The 15,832-nt window shown below is 46.1% G+C and overlaps 1 protein-coding gene and 1 long non-coding RNA gene across 3 annotated transcripts in view; one reads left to right on the plus strand and one right to left on the minus strand.

The window, feature by feature from the left end:
• Window positions 1–15,832, plus strand: part of KCNQ5 (potassium voltage-gated channel subfamily Q member 5) — a 626,605-nt gene that overhangs the window by 595,775 nt on the left and 14,998 nt on the right. The gene's annotated exons all lie outside the window — the stretch shown is intronic.
• On the minus strand, window positions 11,862–13,715 carry LOC147365579 (uncharacterized). Its single transcript, XR_015132575.1, has 2 exons — window positions 13,453–13,715; window positions 11,862–13,373 (listed from the first exon to the last, which is right to left on the minus strand). It is a non-coding gene; the product is annotated as an uncharacterized LOC147365579 (long non-coding RNA).

The following is a 15,832-nucleotide window of genomic DNA, read 5'->3' on the forward strand; positions in this document are numbered from 1 at the left end:
CTATTCTGCTTAGTGGGTTGTTTTTTTTTAATAACTTCTGAGTTCCATTTAAAATTCTTTGCTTCTATAGAAACATAATAGCTACACTCAGTAGTTAATAACTTAATTGGAAATCTTTGACTTACGATAGAACTTTTAATATCTAAGAATTAAAGGACTACCCAATGCAATCAGCAATTCTGAAAAGGAGTCTGCAAGTAAAAGTCCGTAAATCACATGCAAAAGTGTCCTTTTCCTGAGCTTAATTATATAACAAACTGAACATCAATTGACTGGAATGTTTTTGCTAGGACACGCCCACCGCCCACAGCTCACCTGAAATAGGATTTTATATGCATGTTACTGACTGCAAGTGTGAACCATCTATTATTCATCTCAGAAATGGCGACTCTGTTTTTGGCATTTTCCTTGTTTTCTTTTGGTTGTTTGATTATTTAACATAACAATTTGAACATGCCTTTTGTTTTCCAGTAGCTCTAATAATAATAGTTTTCCTAAGAGACAAATTAAAATTAAAATGTGTAACAAAAAAATATGTATTCCACTGCAAGGATGACAGCATATAAAATAGTATGATTACATTCACAAAGAGTGAAAGTAGGAATTCTTATTTTCAGATTTTAGTATTTATTAAGCCTCTGACATTTTCTAGTTATTTTTGAAAATAAACATTCTCAGTCAATAAGATGATTAAGGTCACTCTCCAAATTCATCTGGATTCCATTCCTGGTGAATATGAGATTCTTGATGTCTCATCACAGCAAGAACTCAGTAAGAGACAAAGTGATAGGTAAGAAAGTGAAAGAAAAGTGAAGTCGCTCAGTCGTGTCTGACTCTTTTCGACCCATGGACTGTAGCCTACCAGACTGCTCTGTCCATGGGATTTTCCAGGCGAGAGTACTGGAGTGGGTTGCCATTTCCTTCTCCAGGGGATCTTCCCAACCCAGGGGTTGAACCCGGGTCTTCTGCATTGCAAGCAGACGCTTTACCATATGAGCCACCAGGGAAGTCTAGGTAAGAAAGGTAAGAAATTGATTTATTTAGAGAGAAACATAGTGCACAAATAGAGGGTAGGCCATCTCAAAAGGCGGGAGGCCCTGAAATATGGGATGGTCAGCTTTTATGAGCTGAGTAATTTCATAGGCTCATGAGCAGGAGCCTATGGGCTGTTTATTCCAACTATTTTGGGGAAGGGGCAGAGATTTCCAGGAATTGGGCCACCACCCACTTTTTTCTCTTTGATGATCAACCTCAGAACTCTCGTGGTGCCTGGGGGGTGTGTCACTTAGGTAATATATTACAATAAGCATATAGTGAGGCTCTAAGTCCTCTAAAAGTCGAATCTTCCACCATCTTGGACCCAGTTGGTTCTAACCAGTTTTAGTCAAGCCCTATGGCTATAGCTTCCCTGATGGCTCATATGGTAAAGAATCTGCCTGCCATGCAGGAGACCCAGGTTCTATCCCTGGGAAGGGAAGATCCCCTGGAGAAGGAAATGACGACCCACTCCAGTACTCTTGCCCGGAGAATCACATGAACAGAGGAGCTTGGTGGGCTATAGTCCACGGGATTGCAAAGAGTCGGACACGACTAAGAGACTAACACTTTAGAAAGAATGGCCATGTTATTATTTTAAAGGTTGTGATCTGCCTCTTTTCTCCTGTTTCAATTCCATTACCTAAATGCACTTGGAGACTTTCTTTTTTTAATGAATGACATCATTTTTTATAGTAGTGAACAGCAGCTATTCTTAGACATTTCCAAGCTATGCCTTAAAAGACAGAAAAATACTTTGTTTAGTTCCTCCAGGCTTGCCACAGATTTTTTTCAAAATATTTTTAGTTGGAGTGCATGAGGTTGTTGGAAATGTGTTTTCAAACTCATCTCTGGGAGAGAAGACTGAACTTATTTTTAACAAAAATTCTGTATCTTGTTAATGATTTAATTCAAACACTGTTAAGTTTCTTTGCATTCAGTCATATAAATTAATTTCCAAATATAAAAATGAAATTAGCAGGGAAGTAAACAGAATCCCAGGGATGGGGGAGCCTGGCAGGCTGCCCTCTATGGGGTCACACAGAGTCGGATACGACTGAAGCAACTTAGCAGCAGCAGCAGCAAACAGATAACAAGAAAACTGATAAACTCCTGAAAATACTACACACTCTCTTCTCATTGTACAGTTGACCCTTGATCAATGCAGAGTTAGGGGTGCCAACTCCCTATGTAGTTGAAAATCTGCATATAACTTACATGACTTCCCACAAACTTAACTACCAATAGCCTGCTCTTCACCAGAAGGCTTCCCTATCTATAACATAAAGTCAGTTAACACATAGTTTATGCATGTAACATATACAGTATTTTTACCAAAAATCAAGCTAGAGAAAAGAAAATGTTATTAAGAAAATCACAAAGAAGAGAGAATACATTTACAGTATTGAGCTACATGTTTACAGATGAATCATTTCCCTGTACCTACAATATTGTCTCATATAAAACACTGGAGATGTTATATGTAGTACTAACACTGGGCATCCAAAAGGAAAAGATAATGTGAAAAAATAATTCATATTTATTTATGTTCATTTACAGGTAAAGCAATACATGCATTGATGATGAAGAAGCAGCAATATGATTGCTTCATGGTAGCTTACCTTATACACTAATGAATCCCTCATTATTAAAATTTTTATGGCACACAGCACAGTCAGGTTCATAATACAGTATTGAACTCTATGAGATTTAAAAAAAGAAAAAAACTTCCCTGTACTTGTAAGCTGATATGCAGTTTCTCCAATTATGAGAGAGAGACCTACTGTACAGTATTGAAATTCTTTGAAAGTGAAGTTATAAAACAATAAGAAAGCTAACACACTATTAATTTTATATTAAATATCACTCATGTCTAGGTAAAGATAGATTGTGCTGTGCTTAGTCACTCAGTCATGTCTGACTCTTTGTGACGCCATGGACTGTAGCCCACTAGGTTCCTCTGTCCGTGGGAATTCTCCAGGCAAGAATCCTGGTATGGGTTGTCATGCCCTCCTCCAGGGGATCTTCCTACCCAGGGATCAAGCCCGGGTTGCACTGCAGGCAGATTCTTTACTGTCTGAGCCACCAGGGAAGCCCAAGAATACTAGAGTAGATAACTTCTTCCTTCTCCAGGGGATCTTCCCAACCCAGGGATCAAGCCCGGGTCTCCTGCATTGCAGGCAGATTCTTTGCAAGCTGAGCTACCAGGGAAGCCCCAAAGATAGATTAATATTTACATATGTTTTATGCATTCATGACATACCTAACTTTTTCTTAATTTTTTTCAGTATCTTTAGCTATGTCATCTGAGTTTTTTCAAATTGTCACAAATCTCAAAAAAAATTTCCAATATATTTATTGGAAAAAAAATCCACGTATCAAGGAACTCAAGCAGTTCAAACCCGTGTTGGTCAAGGATCCCCTGTATTATGGTATATCCATGTGCTAGGGCTGCCAAGACAGAACACCACCCTCCTGGGGGCGTAACCACCAGAGGTTTATTCTCTCACAGATCTAGAGGCTTGAAGTCCAAGATCAAAGCCCCCTCGGGGCTGGTTTCTTCTGAGGCCTCTCTCCTTGGCCTCAGAGGGCCACCTCCTCATCGTATCCTCATGCAGTCTTTCCTCTGTATGTGTCTGCATCCAAATCTCCCTTTATAAAGACAGCAGTTAGTGTGGGTTCAGGTCTCTGCTAAGATCTCATGTTAACTTATCCACCTCTTTAAAGACCCTGTCTCCAAACACAGCCACATTCTGAGGCCCTGGGCTTTGACATAGAATCTGGGGGGAGAGGGGGGCAGACACAATTCAGCCCATGACACGGGGTGAGACATCAGTTTTCCTATCACTGTTCACAAAGTATTTTCTCAAGCACAATATCAAAATTTTCAGATTAAAAATAAGCCCATTAATTACCTGGATATTCCTTGCAACATCAGACATCTGGGAATATCTGAGTACATTCCCTGGCTCACCTTGCACGCTTGCACTGATTTTGTACAAACACTGCATAAGTGTGAGTCAGGCCAGTTTTGCCCCCAAATCAAGATATGCTCATCAGACAGTGAAGAATCTGCCTGCAGCGTGGGAAACCGAGTTTCGATCCCTGGGTTGGGAAGGTCCCCTAGAGAAGGGAATAATGGCAATCCACTCCAGTATTCTTGCCTGGAGAATTCTGTGGACAAGAAGAGCCTGGCGGGCTACAGTCCACGGTGTCACAGACAGCCGGACACAACTGAGTGACTAAACTTTCACTTTCATGTATTCGAAATAATAGATGTTAAATGTCATAGTAAAGCTCTACATTTATAAAAAGCTCTTGGAAAATCATTTTTAAAAATACAAAAGAGATGGTTGTAGCTGCATTCCTACTGCATGGGCTGGATAAATTCTCAGATGTACTCAGCAAGACAGCACAGGCGCCCCGTGTACAGGCCCGGGTGGCTGGGCAACAGCTTGGTCTGTTAGAAACTTGAGGGGAAACTCTTGCCTGCTCCTCATGGTATTTTTTCATAGAATCACCACATCTAGGATCAAGGCCGCTCCTAATGAGATCCTCTCATCCTCCTAATGAGAACCTCTGTGGTTCTTGTTTACATAACCATGTTTTCTGTCCGTCGTCAAGAAATGAATCAGAATTACAGTGCAACCTGTTCTTGTGAGGAGAACCCAAACAAGGTGAAGGAGATTACTCAGTGTGCGGAGGAAAGAGGGCCCAGAAGCTGGGGATGGGTCACGACCTTAACAGCTCCACGCTCACTCTGTCTCCCGCAGACGCAACCTCTCATTTCCTGGATGGAACCAGCCTTCCAGATAATTAGATGATAAACGAGGTCTGGGGTAAAAACTCAACAATTCTTTTTTATAATGTGCATTTTTTACTGAAGCATAGTTGATTTGCATGTTGTATTAATTTCTGCTGTATAGCACAGTGACTCACCCATATAGATACACTTTTTTCCACATCCTTTTCCATTATGGTTTATCACGGGATATTGAATATAGTTCCCTGCCCTGTACTGTAGGACCTTACTGTTTATTCATCCTGTATATAATAGTGACAGCCTTTGTTTTCCTGGGCTGCAAAATCACTGCAGACGGTGACTACAGCCATGAAATTAAAAGACACTTGCTCTTTGGAAGAAAAGCTATGACCAACGTAGACAGCATATTAAAAAGCAGAGACATCATTTTGCCAACAAAGGTCCATCTAGTCAAAGCTATGGTTTTACCAGTAGTCAGGTACAGATGTGAGAGTTGGACCATGAAGAAGGCTGAGCCCTGAAGAATTGATGCTTTTGAACTATGGTCCTGGAGAAGACTCTTAAGAGAAAGAGATCAAACCAGTCAATCCCAAAGGAAATCAACCCTAAATATCCAATAGAAGACTGATGATGAACCTGAAGCTCCAATACTACAGCCACCTGATTCCAAGAGCCAATTCATTGGAAGAGACCATGATGCTGGGAAAGTCAGAAGGCAGAAGGGGACAACCGAAGATAAGGTGGTTGGATGGCATCACCGACTCTCTGGACTTGAGTTTGAACAAACTCCAGGAGATAGTGAAGGACAAGGAACCCTGGCATGCTGGCCATGGGGTCACAAAGAGTCAGACACTGTTGAGTGACTGAACAACAAAATATAATAGTTTGCATCTGCTAACCCCAAATTCCCCGTCCTTAGTTGAAACTGCACCCTGACTTTACCAGGCCCCGCAGTTAATTCTACCCTCACCCCCCGCCCCGGCCCTAGGCTACTCAGGAAGGTGGTCTGAAACCAGCATTGTGCCACCTGGGGCAACCCGCACCACCTCCCTGTGACCTTCCCTCCTCGTGGGTGACTTGGGCTGGGGACAGTGCTGACCTTCGTGGTGGTGAGGATCACAGGGGTTCCCCCCTGCAGGGCTCTGGGCACTGGGCCAGCATCCTAACCGGGGCTCTGGGCTCCCTGGGGACCAGCCCACCCTCTGCTCAGGCCAGACCTCCTCCTCTGGGAGCTCCCCCTGCTGGGTCAAGGCTGCCTGCTGTGTGAAAGAAGCCCTGCTTTTTCCCATCTAGGGGTCCGCCTGCTCCCACTTCCCTAGGTGCCTTCTGTTTCCCCTTAAAGTTACCGGCTCACCATGCCCTGTGCTAAGGAGTCGCCCAGAGCAACGCTGCCACTCGGAGCTGGTAGGATGCGAGCCATGAGCTCCTTGGGGTGCTGTGCAGCCCCCTGAAATCCCCCTCCCAGGAGTCCAGGACAAGATTCTCCTCTGCCTCCTCCACCCACACAAACCTCCGAACACACTGAAATAGTCACTTTCTCCTCACCGTGGTACACAGTAAGAAGGAAGATGACCTGCAGAGAGCCGGGAGGGGCTGATGTGTGGTCCCAGAGTGTGTGTCCGGGAGACTGCCGTCACTGAGAACTCGGGAGGACATGATGCGGGGAGGCGAGGCCAGACCACAGGAGCAGGAGGCCTCCAGCGCACAGGAAGGCGAGGGGTGTCCATGTGCAGAGGTGACCCTCCTGAGTGAGGCATCATCCCAGCACATGGGAGAGGGACTCTGACTACAGCGGGAAAACAGGCTGCAAAGAGGGGGCGCTGGTGGTTACAGGCCTTCCCAGATGGCACAGTCGTAACCCAAGCAGGAGACGCAAGAGATGCCCATTCTGATCCCAGGGTCAGGAAGATCCCCTGGAGTAGGAAATTGCAACCTGCTCCAGTATTTTGCCTAAAAAAAAATCCCATGGACAGAGGAGCCTGGCGGGCTACAGTCCATGGGGTCGCAGACAGTCGGACACAACTGAGTGACAGCACACACTCTTTGTTACAAACCCTGGGGCTTGCGGGGGCGGAGCCACACAGTCACGGTGAAAAGAAGAGAAGGTGGAGGCCCCGGCTCTTTCAATGCAAATGATAACAGGACATCGGGGCTCTTCAATGTATAAATAATGGGATGTTTAGTGGTTGGAGAGGAGGGAATGGAGGGAGAGTCGTCGATGAGACGCCCTGATGCTGAGTCAGGGGCAGCTGGGAGTGGGGAAGAGGGGTGCGGTGCATGGTTGCAAGTGTCTTTGGGGGCTGCGGTGGGCCCAGCAGGCAGCTGGACCTCTGAATGTGAAGCCCAGGAGACAAGCTAGGAACTAGGACAGACTTGGTCATCATCAGTGCTAATATGGATGGCTTCCAGAAGCATCCTGGAGAGAGCATGGTCCACACTGAATCCAGGTTCACAAACTGTAAAGAACCTGGGAAGGGAACAGGAGCTGATGGAGATAAAGCTGGGGCAACCAGATGGAGGGACCAGGAAGGGGAATAGAGCAGTGAGGAGAGCCTTAGGAGAAGGAGGCAGGGTCCTCTGTGGTTAAACTCTGCTAAGAGGTCAAGAAAAGAAAGAGGGACAAGGTCCTTGGAAATCAGCAACAAAGAGGTCACCTGGAAATTTGGAGAAAATTTCAATAGAGGCCAAAATGTTGGAGCCAGATTGTAAGCACATTTTTTTAAATTAGAATCTTTCTCCCTAGTAGGAACATAAATGAGGCATCAAGAATATAACTAGCAAAGACTCATCAGCTCTTCTGAAATTGCTCAGATCTGATCAGCCAAGAGAAGAGCCCCAGATGACTTGTCAATTTCTGAGTGGGGTGTGGAGATCACACCTGATTGTAACCCCAGGTTGAGCCAGGAGGTTTCCCAGTTTTCTCGCCCTGGGTTCTTCCTATTCTCGAAGGCACGCAGGTTCTCTTACCAGGCTCTAAAATGCATTCTCAACTCCGTATCCTTAAATCTCACTTCAAAGTTCAGACAAAAATATACTCCACAAATAGAGAAGAGGCACATGTCTGCCATTGAGGGTTTTTGTTAAAACCCGCAAGCTGTTTAATCATCACCAGCTCTTTAACTTTGCCGATGGCATCTGGGCTGTTTTAGCAGAGGTGATGGGAGAAGGCGATGGCACCCCACTCCAGTACTCTTGCCTGGAAAACCCCATGGACGGAGGAGCCTGGTAGGCTTCAGTCCATGGGGTCGCAAAGAGTCGGACACGACTGAGCGACTTCATTTTCACTTTCCACTTTCATGCATTGGAGAAGGAAATGGCAATCCACTCCGGTGTTCTTGCCTAGAGAATCCCAGGGACGGGGGAGCCTGGTGGGCTGCCATCTATGGGGTCGCACAGAGTCGGACACGACTGAAGCGACTTAGCAGCAGCAGCAGCAGAGGTGATGAGTCTTTGTTTGCAAGTCACTAGGAAGACATTCTTGCCAGCCAAGTCTGTGACACGTGATAGGACAGGATGCTGTTAGGGAACATTTTATGAATCATTTAGCACAGATTTTTTAATCAGCTAATATCCTCCCTGGAATATTCTTTTTGTTTGTTTCTGTTTTGAAGATAATTGCTTGTGGCCACATTTTGCCCTGAGGCTGCATTAAACCAGTGTGTTCACTGAAAATGCACTTACTTTGCAGCATCGAATTTTTAACCTTTTACTTTGGTATAATTTAAACTGAATCTCCTATTCATTACCAAGATCAAAAATATTCAAGAGTAATCAACATGTATGGACAGTTTGTTGACTTACTTATTTGTTTCAAACTTTAAAGTTTATGTAGGGTTTTATAGTCCCAGGAAAATGAAATTCCCCAGTGTATCCATGGTTACCACATTAGTGCTCACAAAATTCTAGGAAGGAAAGTTACCCATTTGTAGACTGGCTTGGATCCAGAAGTTCTTGCTTGGGTTTTACTACTCTCACCTCTTTGAAAGAAAGCCAAACACTATGAACAGAAGAACCTACTAGACGTTGAGTGTGCAACAATACTAAGGGAGTTCCCTGGTGGCCTAGTAGATAAGATTTCACTGCCATGCTACTGCTACTGCTAAGTCGCTTCAGTCGTGTCCGACTCTGTTCGACCCCATAGACGGCAGCCCACCAGGCTCCCCCATCCCTGGGATTCTCCAGGCAAGAACACTGGAGTGGGGTGCCATTTCCTTCTCCAATGCATGAAAGTGAAATGTGAAAGTGAAGTCGCTCAGTCGTGTCCGACTCTAGCGACCCCATGGACTGCAGCCTACCAGGTTCCTCCACCCATGGGATTTTCTAGGCAAGAGTACTGGAATGGGGTGCCATCGCTTTCTCCAGCCATGGCCTGGGCTCAATCCTTGGTTGGGGAACTGAGATCCCACAAGCCACATGGTGTGGCCAAAAAAAAGAAAGAATCTCCCTTTGAAAAAAAAAATGAAATTTTAAGCATTAGAAGGAAATCCCTATTCCCAGTGGTGGAAACAATGTGACCCTAAAACTTCCCTGACCCCTAAGTCAGCCGAGTGAGGCATCTGCTTTCCCCTCAGGTGAGGACATCTGGTAGACTGTGTATAGTGGAGCTGATTTATGTCTCTATCAAGAACTGACAGCAAGAAAATGAAACTGACCAGTGCTTCCTCTTCACGCCTGGAGTTCCTTAGTCACTGGCTGGCAGCCCTGTCTGAGATGACAGGAGGGTGAAGGAGTCTCGGCGTGAAAAGTAAGAATGAAAGTGTCGGTCACTCGGTTGTGTCTGACTCTCTGTGACCCCGTGGACTGTGGCCCACCAAGCTTCTCTATCGGTGGAATTCTCCAGGCAAGAATACTGGAGTTTCGGTGTATGATTCTACAACTAGTTTTAAAGCGTTTCAAAGTCTAGATACCATATACACGAAGGCAGAATGTATTATTGAATCATGATTATATGTTAACAGGAAAATAACATTAGTGAATCATCCAAACAAGTGGTCAACACACCTTCAGTGGAGACCCAAATTATCAACTTCCATGGGTCTGGTTATCTAGAAGTCGGATCTGTTCCATGATCAGCCCCCCCACAAATTGACCAGTCTCTAAAAGGCTAGAAAGAGAGAGAGATTTCATGACAGAGGCCCTGGGTCACTTCAAAGATGAGCCCCAGACAGATAGATGCTGCACTTCTCATGGGAGTAACAAGTCGGGATTGAATTTGCCAAACCGGGAAAGAAATGGATGTGGAATGCAGGTTACTAGAGGAGATCCGCACAGTGCACCAGTGTAAATCCACACCAAAAACATAAGATCTGGAACACGATGGGCCATTTCTGAGCCCAGAGAAGTTTGTCATGTGTCCCCAGAGATGGGGTTGCAGAGTGGGAAGAGTCTGGGCTACACGCTGCTCTCCCGTGTGTCTGGGACCCTCCTACATGACCCCTGGCCTCCAGCGTGAAGCCTGGCACATCAGGGGCGCCCAGTGAGGAGTGAATGACCTGGTCCCACTCACCAACATCCTTTGGCATCACTCAGGGAAGCAGCCACCCTGAGCTCATGGAGATTCCCCGGGCTCTAGGCACATGGGACCCTTGAGTCCCATTAGGGCCCCTGACCACAGGCACTGTGGCCTCCACCGAGACCCCAGAGATGGAGAGATTGAGACCAGCTGGTCCTACAGGCCTCTTGGGCTCTACATTCCCTCTCAGTGGAGCCAGGGCCCCTGCACACACTAACAGGAGCTCGATGAGTGTTTACTGTGAGGATGAACGGATCCATCGCCAGGCATATCCTCTCCTTTCCAAGGCAGCCCTTGAGAAGCTAACGGGACGTGTTGGCTGGCTCCTGGTGGGACTTCAGGTCTTCCCTGGGAGGAGTGGGGCACGAAGCACTGTGCTCTGACTGGAGGCCTGACACCCAGGCCCACGGTTCACACCACCTCGTGTGGGCCTGATCTGTATGATTCGAATGATACCCAAAGTGCCTTCACTCCTTTGCAGGGAGGTGGGGCCCTGAGGTCATTCTGCCCCACCCCCACCCCAATTCCGCCTCCTGTCCGTAATGCTCAACCGGGCTGCAGGTTCGAATCGCCAGAGGAGGCTTATAAAGTCTCTGGATCAGTTAAATGGCGTTTCTGGAGGTGGAAGCGGGCACCCGCCTTTTTTAAGCAGCTTGATGAGGACGCTGCTGTCTTTAGAGCCAATGATACCGCCTCTCGGGTTCACCGTCTGAGCCCTCCGCCCGCGCGTGGTTTGGCGGCTGCCCGCCTGTCCGTCGGTCTGGTGGTGGCCACGGTTACCCCGCGTCTGTTTTCTAGTCTTATCTCTGCATATTCACATGCAGGGTTTTTAACCCCGACTTAAGAGGCCTGAGACAAGACTTTTGCAAGATTCCGTGACTCATGGCAGCACAACAAATGCACCTCCACTTCCTTATAAGTGCACATGTGTTGTGTGTATATATAGCTATACTCCACTCGGAGTTTAACTTGCTGCGGCGATTTCTTCGTGCTCAGAGAACTGCTTGAGCAGATTTCTTCCCTTTTCAAGCCAGGTGCCAGTTTAGGTTTGTGGTGAATCTCTTGCTCCCTCTCGTGGTCACGCCGGGGCATGTCCGCTGCAAGAGGAACTTCTGGACTCCTGGCCCGCTCAGGCACCCCCAGCAGTGAGGATGCTAGGTTCAGGGTCTTTTGCTGTTTGCTGCAGTCCATGGGGTCGCTAAGAGTTGGACACAACTGAGCGACTTCACTTTCACTTTTCACTTTCATGCATTGGAGAAGGAAATGGCAACCCACTCCAGTGTTCTTGTCTGAAGAATCCCAGGGACGGGGGAGCCTGATGAGCTGCTGTCTATGGGGTCGCACAGAGTCGGACACTACTGAAGCGACTTAGCAGCAGCAGCAGCAGTGTGAGCTCCCAGAGTGCAGTGAGACTGTAACCTACCGGCCCACCTTTTGGCCTCCTCCGAAGGCCCTTCCAGCAACGCCGGAAAGAACAAGCCATGCACATGGCAAAATTGTATCCAGTGCCTGCTATGTGCTAGGCATGAGAGTGAAAAGAGGCAGTTCATGTAAAGTATCGTTTCTGTTGCTGTTATTTTGTGTTAAAATATTAACATCTTAATACCAAGACAAGAGTAGAACATTGTGATTATGAGCTCAGCGCTGGAGGGACACTGGTTCAGATCCCACACTGACATGCTGTTTAACTTCAGGCAAGTCACTTAACTTCTTCAGGCCTCAGTTTGCTTATCTGCAAAATGGAGCTGACTAGAGTCCCCATCTCCTAGGTTATACTATAGAGTACTGCCTGGCAGTACTGTCATCTTAATCATTTAATGCATTATAAAGGTTCTAATTTCACTCTAGAATGATTACTCAAACCCTCCTTCCTATCAGGCAATTCATAGATCATATTAAACTTCTATTGTTGTTGTTGTTTAGTCGCTCAGTTGTGTCTGACTCTTTGCACTTTGCAACCCCATGGACTGCAGCATGCCAGGCTTCCCTGTCCTTCACCATCTCCTGGAATTTGGTCAAACTCACATCCATTGAATCGGTGATGCCATCCAACCATCTCATCCTCTGTCATCCTCTTCTCCTGCCTTCAATCTTTCCTAGCATCATGGTCTTTTCCAATGAGTTGGCTGTTTGCATCAGGTGGACAAAGCACTGGAGCTTCAGCAATCAGTCCTTCCAATGAACATTTAGGGTTCATTTCCTTTAGGATGGACTGGTTTGATCTCCTTGTTGTCTAAGGGACTCTCAAGAGTCTTCTCTAGCACCACAATTTGAAAGCATCAATTCTTCAGTGCTCAGCCTTCTTTATGGTCCAACTCTCACATCCATACATGACTACTGGAAAAGCCATGATTAGGGATAGGGGAACCCACGCTGGATATGGCCTAATTTCTGTAGGGGCCCTCTGAGAGAGTGAAGGGGGCCAGTTCAAGGGCAGAGTGAATTGGCCCCCCAAGAAGACACAGCTGGCGATGAGATGACAAGACTAACGTGGCCTCTAGCTTACTTGTGAGAGTGTCAGCGGACACACAGAGGATGCAGGAGAATGTCCAGTGATTGGACCGCCAGACGTTCTCCTGAACCTGTACAAGTGTGCCTGCCCAGCCCAGCCCAGTGGCTCCAGCTTAGCAGGGCAGTAAATGCTCGGGCCTGGGTATCTGCAAACTCTACGTGGTACTGCTTCTGTTACCTGGGATGGCTTCCCCAACCTGCTGAGCCTTCACTTGACCCAAATATTAAATGTGGAAAATTCTTAGGGTTTCATGCAACATCGTGGAGGTAAAGGGCCTCCTGCTTAGTGAGGGCCAACCATCCTGCAAGGTCACAGCGGTGGGAGAGTCACCCATGTGAAGATGGGGAGGGTGAGACCTTCACATCCCACCATCCAGCTCCATGTCCAGGAGATGGGAACCCCGGGACCTCAGGTCCAGCTCATGACATGGTAGAGACAGAAGCCATCTGAGTCATCCTGGGGTCACCAGGGAGGCGAGGGGGCTTAGCTCAGTCTCCCAGGTTTTCCACTCTCTTCCTTCTGATTTCACCCGTGAAAATCAAGTCCAGTCCCTGGAACAAGAGAGAGGGGATTGGGTGGAGGGAAGGAAGCCGAGGTGTCTGGATGGTATAAACATCTCAAATCACCCACCTTCACGACCAGGGTCTTTGATCAGGAAGAGCCATCACACAATGGCATGACTTCCAGGGAGCACGTCCCCGTGGACCAAGCCTGGCACTCAGGATCTTTACAAGCGTCTGCAGTGACCTCCTAGGGACAGGAAGCTAAGGTTTTCCTCTATTCAGACTTTAACCGTGTGTTCGTCCCTGTTCTTCTGATGGCCCTATGATATATAAATTTCATTCAGCCACCAGTCTCTCCCCATCCTTACCCTGGAAGGTTTCATTTTGCTATCAGCTCTCTCTCTCTACATTCGGTACTTACTGGGTAATGATTGTGTCATTTGTTCCTTACTTTCAGTGTTTTTTTTTTCCTTTCTCTTTCCACATAATGATATCTTATTACTTGTGATTTAATTCTTCTCTGAAATCCTAATTATATTAGTAATTTAAGGGAAAAGAATATTATATTTTCATGATTTTCAGGAGCAGTTCTATTTAAAGAATTCTTTGCTGAATCAGAGCCCTAATTATTAATGAATAAACATTTATTTTACTTTAGCAAGTTTTTTTGTATTCATGAAACAGAGTCAATGGCTTCAGCTCTGCCTGAAATGTGCCTTGAAGAACTCAGGTCTGTTTTGTTCAGAAGATCTCAGGAGTGTTCCCTGTCACAGAACAACATAAACAGCTTTGTACAGCTAGAGAAAAGCTGGTCCCCAGCCGTCTCTGATCCTTGCCAGGGATCGTTTGAGATGCTGGGAGGGAAAACAGCCTCTGCCATCAATGAATCTCCTTGAGAATCCAGAAGGGCTGGCATGGGCCTGCAGGCAGACGAATGGGGGCAAGGGATGAGCGTCTGGAGAGAGGAGGTGGGTGCTCTCCCCCCACTCCGTCACCCCCTCCCCTCACCAGGGAGCTGCCATCAGAGCCTCCAGACAAACAAACCATTCCTCCCTGCATTCAGGGACCTCATACGGCCTGGTGGAGGCAGATATATAAGCAAATAATTACAGAAGCAGTTCTATTTCAAGAATGTATTAGTAAAGGTTAATAGACCAGTGACTACTTTGAAAGAAAGGCAGAAGTTTCTATTAAAACTGGCGTTAGAACTGAGTCTTGACGATCTTGTAGGATTTCAGGAAGAGGAAAGAGCATACACAGACAGTGGTGGTATGCAGTTGAGTGGTGTGTTTGTGGTCCCACAAGTTCCAAGGAGGAACGGGATAAGAATGAGGAGGAGAGGTGCGCAGAGGCCAGGACATCAACAGCCTTATAGGATGTGAGAAGGAGTGTGATGTTTACCCAGGAGGCCAAGGAAAACCAATGTGGTTGAGGAAGAGGGTAAGAATATTAAGAACAAGTGATTCAGGAATGATTTGGAAATGCCCTGGCTATCCAGTGATTAGGACTCCCTGCCTCCACTGCAGTAGGTATGGGTTTGATCTCTGGTCAGAGAACTAAGAACTAAGAACTAAGAAAGTCAAGTGGTGCAGGCCAAAAAAGGGGCGGGGGGGGGAAGAAAGAAAAAGAAATGATTCAGCAATGATTAGATACAATCATTCTGAAGTCAATAGTAAATTATAGGATCAAGTTTGGGGCTTAATAACCAACAAGACAACTTGGATTCATTGCAATCAGCTGTCATTTAGGATAGGCAATTTTCCATTTAAACCTGCATTTCTTCCCAATCATCCCACTTTCCACCAAGGAGCAATACCTTTTGGTTCAGAGAGCCTAGTTGACTGATTCCCAGCTGGGGACCCATGAGTGTGATAACAGGAGTCTATGAGCCAATTAATAGTTGAATAAACACCAACCAGTTTTACATATAGCTGCAGTAAGGCTGCACAGATGCAATAAAATGCTATGCTTCTCTGCTTTCTCCAGGAATTATATCAAGTTGTTGTAGCAACTGGTTATCTTAGGCAGCTTAGCTGTTCATGGCATCATGAAATGTCTTGATAAAATACTGTTTTAAAACATGAGTCCATATTGGGGGTCAGGCATTGTAATTAACAAGACTTCTGATTCTGAAAAGTCTAAACATCCAGCTTAGGTGACGAATGTGTTATGTTTGAAACATAAAGAACTTAGGTAGCTAATTGAGCAGTATTCTGCAGGAATAATTTATGAAGCAAATTTTTCATAAATTTCTATACAAATGTACATTTCCCTAGAGAGAATGGAGTTTCGTAGCATATCTGCATCTCCAAAATGCACATACCTATATAAAAGACCATTTTGACAACGTTTATATTTTATGGGATGGTTAACACCACCTTTGGAGAAGGAAATGGCAACCCACTCCAGTGTTCTTGCCTGGAGAATCCCAGGGACGGGGGAGCCTGGTGGGCTGCCCTCTATGGGGTCGCACAGAGTCGGACACGACTGAAGGGACTTAGCAGCAG

The sequence above is a fragment of the Bos grunniens genome, chromosome 9, assembly GCF_055505025.1.
Source record: "Bos grunniens cultivar Pamir isolate PY7600 chromosome 9, Bosgru_T2T1.0, whole genome shotgun sequence".
In the NCBI taxonomy this organism is placed as follows: Eukaryota; Metazoa; Chordata; class Mammalia; order Artiodactyla; family Bovidae; genus Bos; species Bos grunniens.